The following is an 8,543-nucleotide window of genomic DNA, read 5'->3' as shown; positions in this document are numbered from 1 at the left end:
CAGAAATAAAATACTTGAGCATTTTCCTATCCAAGGACCAAACGTTAAATCAATCCAGGAACATTGAATCTAAACTGAATCAAAGTAAAGCTTAATTCTAATATATGGCTCCAGAGAGATTTATCAATATTAGGCCGGATATATTTGACTAAAATGGATGTGTTTATCCAGATGTATATACCCAGCGTATTCCAATGCTGCTCCAAATCAACTCGTAAAATCTGTTAACCAAATCAATTTCAACTTTATCTGGAGGAACAGACCACACCATCTAAGAAAAATCACATATGGTGAAAGAAACAAGTGAAGGAGGGCTGAAAGTGATAGAGTCGGACTGCTTGAATGGGACATTGAAGGTGAACTGGTTGAAATCCTGGATCAAACCTCATCGTTCTTTCTGGTATTGTACTCCAAACTACTTATTCAACAAAGTCGGCGGCCTGAGTCTTCTGCTTATCTCTGACTTGGATATCAACAAGATTCCTGTCAAATGTTCAGAGTTCCATAAACAAATATTATTATACTGGAAAATGATATACGTACACAATTTCTCACCACACAGTATAATAGTTTGGAACAATCGATATGTACTGCATGGCAACAAACCTCTGTTTTACAAGGAATGCTTTGAGAAAGGTATATGGTCGATAATTGACTTGATGGATGACACTGGCAGTCCTCTGGACAATGAGCAGTTCTGTACTACACACAGATTCAAGCCTCCCATATTAGAGTTGCTAAAGTTACGAAACGCACTGCCTCGACAATTTGTATTCCTGACCAAAAATATAATGACGCACCGAACCGTACAACCACAGTTACCCCGACTATCACTCCAGGGAATCTCAATTGTGGACAGAAAGCGCGGCAACTCCTTTATTAGGAAATGTTTCACAGGAAACTTATTCCCTGGACGTCAAAAAAAAAAAAAAGGATATTTTAAATAAATTTGATGAGGAATCGATTGCCACGCTGCGAACCATGTATCTGACTCTACCCATACCCCCAAGGCAAAAGAGACCCACTTCAAAATTATGACTGACATCTACCCATCTAAGGAATTATCGAGGGTACGCTTTAATTTTGAAGATAATATTTGTACATTTTGTGAAGACAACATTGAAACCACTGACCATATATTTTTTCTCCTTCTCATTCCATCGTCACCAGTTTCCTTCTCAAAAGATGATATAACATTCTGTTTACTTATAAGCAACATAACAGATGAACTCTGTGTCAATGTTCTTTTAGGCCTGGCCAAGTTCTTCATTCACAAGAACAGAATGCAAAAATGCTCCCCAAATTTTAATGTCTTCATAAACGATTTTGAAATATAAAAAAAAAAAAAAAAAATCCTTAAAACTTATGGAAAAATCCGAAAACAAAAAAATATAGTTACCCATGTCCGAGGTTCCTTTTTTTTTTGGTAAAAAAAAAAAAAAAAAACAAAAAAAACAACTTGATTACATGTTACATTCCCCTTGCAATTTTTTTTTTTTTTTTTCGTTTTAATTTCTTATTTGTCTATCTATTGATTTAATTACTTCCTTTTAATTTCTTTTTTTGTCTCGCACTGTAAATTTCTCACAAACCTGTAACACTATTAACTTCTCATTACATACAGAACAAATGTCCTGATGTCCGTTGCTTCCTCATCCCTGGTTGTTTCATTGACATTCAGTTCTACCTTGCTATGTTTATTTGTACATCTGTATATTTGGGTGTACTATTTATGTTCAATTAAAAACAGTTTGATGTCTGAGATTCCTTGTGAACCGCCAACTTAATTACATGTTATATTCCCCTCACAATTTTTTTTTTTCGTTTTTAATTTTATTTTTCTATCTATTTATTTAATTATATCCTTTTAATTTTCTTTTTTTGTCTAGCATTAAAAATTTCTCGCAAACCGTTAACACTATTAACTTCTGATTACTTACACCACGATTGCGCTTATGCCCCCCCACCCATCCCGCTTTTTCCGTACGGAGGCAGACACTGAGATCGAAAGCAAATGGGTGTCATTGAAATGCAGTAACAGGGTGATAACAGCCGTGTTCGAAGTGTGTAGGGGCTTATAGGAGAGCAGAAGCACGTCACGCAATTCACCTGAGTTCGGAGGATCGGGAGTACCAGGGCCCATAGCGGAGAAGCGGAAGAGCGGAGTTATGTGTCTCTTCTCAAAGGCCGGGAAGCTGGGGGGCAGCAGGACCCCTTAGAGCGGCTAATGTGAGCCTTCTCCGGACATAGATCACCCGGACTTATGACTGGAGCTCCCGGACCTCCGGGCACACACATATGTGAATGAGTGGATGAGCTAATGTCGGTTTGGTTGTGGATACGTTTCGGCCAATGCTATCAGCACAGCTATGATTATCCCCAGAACGTTGAGAACGAGCTCCCGGAACTCCAGACATGCGTATATAAAAGAGTGGAATTAAGGTGTGTGTGTGTGTGTGTGTGTGTGTGTGTGTGTGTATACGTGTGGGACAGAAGTAATGTTGGGGACAGAAATTGTTATTAGCCTGCTGGCAGATGACACAACCTTAGTTTTGAAAAATGAACATCAAGTCCCAATAAGTGCTGAAAAAAACCAAAACATTCTCCAAGGCTTCAGGATTGTCATTAAACTTAAAGAAATGCAAACTTCTTGCGCTGCATGACTCGCCACTAAAGGAAATCAGCGATGTTTCTATGAAATCAGAAATAAAATACTTGAGCATTTTCCTATTCAAGGACCAAACGTTAAATCAATCCAGGAACATTGAATCTAAACTGAATCAAAGTAAAGCTTAATTCTAATATATGGCTCCAGAGAGATTTATCAATATTAGGCCGGATATATTTGACTAAAATGGATGTGTTTATCCAGATGTATATACCCAGCGTATTCCAATGCTGCTCCAAATCAACTCGTATAATCTGTTAACCAAATCAATTTCAACTTTATCTGGAGGAACAGACCACACCATCTAAGAAAAATCACATATGGTGAAAGAAACAAGTGAAGGAGGGCTGAAAGTGATAGAGTCGGACTGCTTGAATGGGACATTGAAGGTGAACTGGTTGAAATCCTGGATCAAACCTCATCGTTCTTTCTGGTATTGTACTCCAAACTACTTATTCAACAAAGTCGGCGGCCTGAGTCTTCTGCTTATCTCTGACTTGGATATCAACAAGATTCCTGTCAAATGTTCAGAGTTCCATAAACAAATATTATTATACTGGAAAATGATATACGTACACAATTTCTCACCACACAGTATAATAGTTTGGAACAATCGATATGTACTGCATGGCAACAAACCTCTGTTTTACAAGGAATGCTTTGAGAAAGGTATATGGTCGATAATTGACTTGATGGATGACACTGGCAGTCCTCTGGACAATGAGCAGTTCTGTACTACACACAGATTCAAGCCTCCCATATTAGAGTTGCCAAAGTTACGAAACGCACTGCCTCGACAATTTGTATTCCTGACCAAAAATATAATGACGCACCGAACCGTACAACCACAGTTACCCCGACTATCACTCCAGGGAATCTCAATTGTGGACAGAAAGCGCGGCAACTCCTTTATTAGGAAATGTTTCACAGGAAACTTATTCCCTGGACGTCAAAAAAAAAAAAAAGGATATTTTAAATAAATTTGATGAGGAATCGATTGCCACGCTGCGAACCATGTATCTGACTCTACCCATACCCCCAAGGCAAAAGAGACCCACTTCAAAATTATGACTGACATCTACCCATCTAAGGAATTATCGAGGGTACGCTTTAATTTTGAAGATAATATTTGTACATTTTGTGAAGACAACATTGAAACCACTGACCATATATTTTTTCTCCTTCTCATTCCATCGTCACCAGTTTCCTTCTCAAAAGATGATATAACATTCTGTTTACTTATAAGCAACATAACAGATGAACTCTGTGTCAATGTTCTTTTAGGCCTGGCCAAGTTCTTCATTCACAAGAACAGAATGCAAAAATGCTCCCCAAATTTTAATGTCTTCATAAACGATTTTGAAATATAAAAAAAAAAAAAAAAAAATCCTTAAAACTTATGGAAAAATCCAAAAACTAAAAAATATAGTTACCCATGTCCGAGGTTCCTTTTTTTTTTGGTAAAAAAAAAAAAACAAAAAAAAAAAAACAACTTGATTACATGTTACATTCCCCTTGCAATTTTTTTTTTTTTTTTTCGTTTTAATTTCTTATTTGTCTATCTATTGATTTAATTACTTCCTTTTAATTTCTTTTTTTGTCTCGCACTGTAAATTTCTCACAAACCTGTAACACTATTAACTTCTCATTACATACAGAACAAATGTCCTGATGTCCGTTGCTTCCTCATCCCTGGTTGTTTCATTGACATTCAGTTCTACCTTGCTATGTTTATTTGTACATCTGTATATTTGGGTGTACTATTTATGTTCAATTAAAAACAGTTTGATGTCTGAGATTCCTTGTGAACCGCCAACTTAATTACATGTTATATTCCCCTCACAATTTTTTTTTTTCGTTTTTAATTTTATTTTTCTATCTATTTATTTAATTATATCCTTTTAATTTTCTTTTTTTGTCTAGCATTAAAAATTTCTCGCAAACCGTTAACACTATTAACTTCTGATTACTTACACCACGAATGCGCTTATGCCCCCCCACCCATCCCGCTTTTTCCGTACGGAGGCAGACACTGAGATCGAAAGCAAATGGGTGTCATTGAAATGCAGTAACAGGGTGATAACAGCCGTGTTCGAAGTGTGTAGGGGCTTATAGGAGAGCAGAAGCACGTCACGCAATTCACCTGAGTTCGGAGGATCGGGAGTACCAGGGCCCATAGCGGAGAAGCGGAAGAGCGGAGTTATGTGTCTCTTCTCAAAGGCCGGGAAGCTGGGGGGCAGCAGGACCCCTTAGAGCGGCTAATGTGAGCCTTCTCCGGACATAGATCACCCGGACTTATGACTGGAGCTCCCGGACCTCCGGGCACACACATATGTGAATGAGTGGATGAGCTAATGTCGGTTTGGTTGTGGATACGTTTCGGCCAATGCTATCAGCACAGCTATGATTATCCCCAGAACGTTGAGAACGAGCTCCCGGAACTCCAGACATGCGTATATAAAAGAGTGGAATTAAGGTGTGTGTGTGTGTGTGTGTGTGTGTGTGTGTGTGTGTATACGTGTGGGACAGAAGTAATGTTGGGGACAGAAATTGTTATTAGCCTGCTGGCAGATGACACAACCTTAGTTTTGAAAAATGAACATCAAGTCCCAATAAGTGCTGAAAAAAACCAAAACATTCTCCAAGGCTTCAGGATTGTCATTAAACTTAAAGAAATGCAAACTTCTTGCGCTGCATGACTCGCCACTAAAGGAAATCAGCGATGTTTCTATGAAATCAGAAATAAAATACTTGAGCATTTTCCTATCCAAGGACCAAACGTTAAATCAATCCAGGAACATTGAATCTAAACTGAATCAAAGTAAAGCTTAATTCTAATTGCTCCAGAGAGATTTATCAATATTAGGCCGGATATATTTGACTAAAATGGATGTGTTTATCCAGATGTATATACCCAGCGTATTCCAATGCTGCTCCAAATCAACTCGTAAAATCTGTTAACCAAATCAATTTCAACTTTATCTGGAGGAACAGACCACACCATCTAAGAAAAATCACATATGGTGAAAGAAACAAGTGAAGGAGGGCTGAAAGTGATAGAGTCGGACTGCTTGAATGGGACATTGAAGGTGAACTGGTTGAAATCCTGGATCAAACCTCATCGTTCTTTCTGGTATTGTACTCCAAACTACTTATTCAACAAAGTCGGCGGCCTGAGTCTTCTGCTTATCTCTGACTTGGATATCAACAAGATTCCTGTCAAATGTTCAGAGTTCCATAAACAAATATTATTATACTGGAAAATGATATACGTACACAATTTCTCACCACACAGTATAATAGTTTGGAACAATCGATATGTACTGCATGGCAACAAACCTCTGTTTTACAAGGAATGCTTTGAGAAAGGTATATGGTCGATAATTGACTTGATGGATGACACTGGCAGTCCTCTGGACAATGAGCAGTTCTGTACTACACACAGATTCAAGCCTCCCATATTAGAGTTGCTAAAGTTACGAAACGCACTGCCTCGACAATTTGTATTCCTGACCAAAAATATAATGACGCACCGAACCGTACAACCACAGTTACCCCGACTATCACTCCAGGGAATCTCAATTGTGGACAGAAAGCGCGGCAACTCCTTTATTAGGAAATGTTTCACAGGAAACTTATTCCCTGGACGTCAAAAAAAAAAAAAAGGATATTTTAAATAAATTTGATGAGGAATCGATTGCCACGCTGCGAACCATGTATCTGACTCTACCCATACCCCCAAGGCAAAAGAGACCCACTTCAAAATTATGACTGACATCTACCCATCTAAGGAATTATCGAGGGTACGCTTTAATTTTGAAGATAATATTTGTACATTTTGTGAAGACAACATTGAAACCACTGACCATATATTTTTTCTCCTTCTCATTCCATCGTCACCAGTTTCCTTCTCAAAAGATGATATAACATTCTGTTTACTTATAAGCAACATAACAGATGAACTCTGTGTCAATGTTCTTTTAGGCCTGGCCAAGTTCTTCATTCACAAGAACAGAATGCAAAAATGCTCCCCAAATTTTAATGTCTTCATAAACGATTTTGAAATATAAAAAAAAAAAAAAAAAATCCTTAAAACTTATGGAAAAATCCGAAAACAAAAAAATATAGTTACCCATGTCCGAGGTTCCTTTTTTTTTTGGTAAAAAAAAAAAAAAAAACAAAAAAAACAACTTGATTACATGTTACATTCCCCTTGCAATTTTTTTTTTTTTTTTTCGTTTTAATTTCTTATTTGTCTATCTATTGATTTAATTACTTCCTTTTAATTTCTTTTTTTGTCTCGCACTGTAAATTTCTCACAAACCTGTAACACTATTAACTTCTCATTACATACAGAACAAATGTCCTGATGTCCGTTGCTTCCTCATCCCTGGTTGTTTCATTGACATTCAGTTCTACCTTGCTATGTTTATTTGTACATTTGTATATTTGGGTGTACTATTTATGTTCAATTAAAAACAGTTTGATGTCTGAGATTCCTTGTGAACCGCCAACTTAATTACATGTTATATTCCCCTCACAATTTTTTTTTTTCGTTTTTAATTTTATTTTTCTATCTATTTATTTAATTATATCCTTTTAATTTTCTTTTTTTGTCTAGCATTAAAAATTTCTCGCAAACCGTTAACACTATTAACTTCTGATTACTTACAGCACGAATGCGCTTATGCCCCCCCACCCATCCCGCTTTTTCCGTACGGAGGCAGACACTGAGATCGAAAGCAAATGGGTGTCATTGAAATGCAGTAACAGGGTGATAACAGCCGTGTTCGAAGTGTGTAGGGGCTTATAGTAGAGCAGAAGCACGTCACGCAATTCACCTGAGTTCGGAGGATCGGGAGTACCAGGGCCCATAGCGGAGAAGCGGAAGAGCGGAGTTATGTGTCTCTTCTCAAAGGCGGGGAAGCTGGGGGGCAGCAGGACCCCTTAGACCGGCTAATGTGAGCCTACTCCGGACAGATATCACCCGGAGTTATGACTGGAGCTCCCGGACCTCTGGGCACACACATATATGAATGAGTGGATGAGCTAATGTTGGTTTGGTTGTGGATACGTTTCGGCCAATGCTATCAGCACAGCTATGATTATCCCCAGAACGTTGAGAACGAGCTCCCGGAACTCCAGACATGCGTATATAAAAGAGTGGAATTAAGGTGTGTGTGTGTGTGTGTGTGTGTGTGTGTGTGTGTGTATACGTGTGGGACAGAAGTAATGTTGGGGACAGAAATTGTTATTAGCCTGCTGGCAGATGACACAACCTTAGTTTTGAAAAATGAACATCAAGTCCCAATAAGTGCTGAAAAAAACCAAAACATTCTCCAAGGCTTCAGGATTGTCATTAAACTTAAAGAAATGCAAACTTCTTGCGCTGCATGACTCGCCACTAAAGGAAATCAGCGATGTTTCTATGAAATCAGAAATAAAATACTTGAGCATTTTCCTATCCAAGGACCAAACGTTAAATCAATCCAGGAACATTGAATCTAAACTGAATCAAAGTAAAGCTTAATTCTAATATATGGCTCCAGAGAGATTTATCAATATTAGGCCGGATATATTTGACTAAAATGGATGTGTTTATCCAGATGTATATACCCAGCGTATTCCAATGCTGCTCCAAATCAACTCGTAAAATCTGTTAACCAAATCAATTTCAACTTTATCTGGAGGAACAGACCACACCATCTAAGAAAAATCACATATGGTGAAAGAAACAAGTGAAGGAGGGCTGAAAGTGATAGAGTCGGACTGCTTGAATGGGACATTGAAGGTGAACTGGTTGAAATCCTGGATCAAACCTCATCGTTCTTTCTGGTATTGTACTCCAAACTACTTATTCAACAAAGTCGGCGGC

The sequence above is a fragment of the Fistularia commersonii genome, unplaced genomic scaffold (genome assembly GCF_037954325.1).
Source record: "Fistularia commersonii isolate RoL2024-O1a breed Wild unplaced genomic scaffold, RoL_Fcom_v1.0 HiC_scaffold_39, whole genome shotgun sequence".
NCBI classification, from domain to species: domain Eukaryota; kingdom Metazoa; phylum Chordata; class Actinopteri; order Syngnathiformes; family Fistulariidae; genus Fistularia; species Fistularia commersonii.
Note: the sequence above shows the minus strand (reverse complement) of the source record.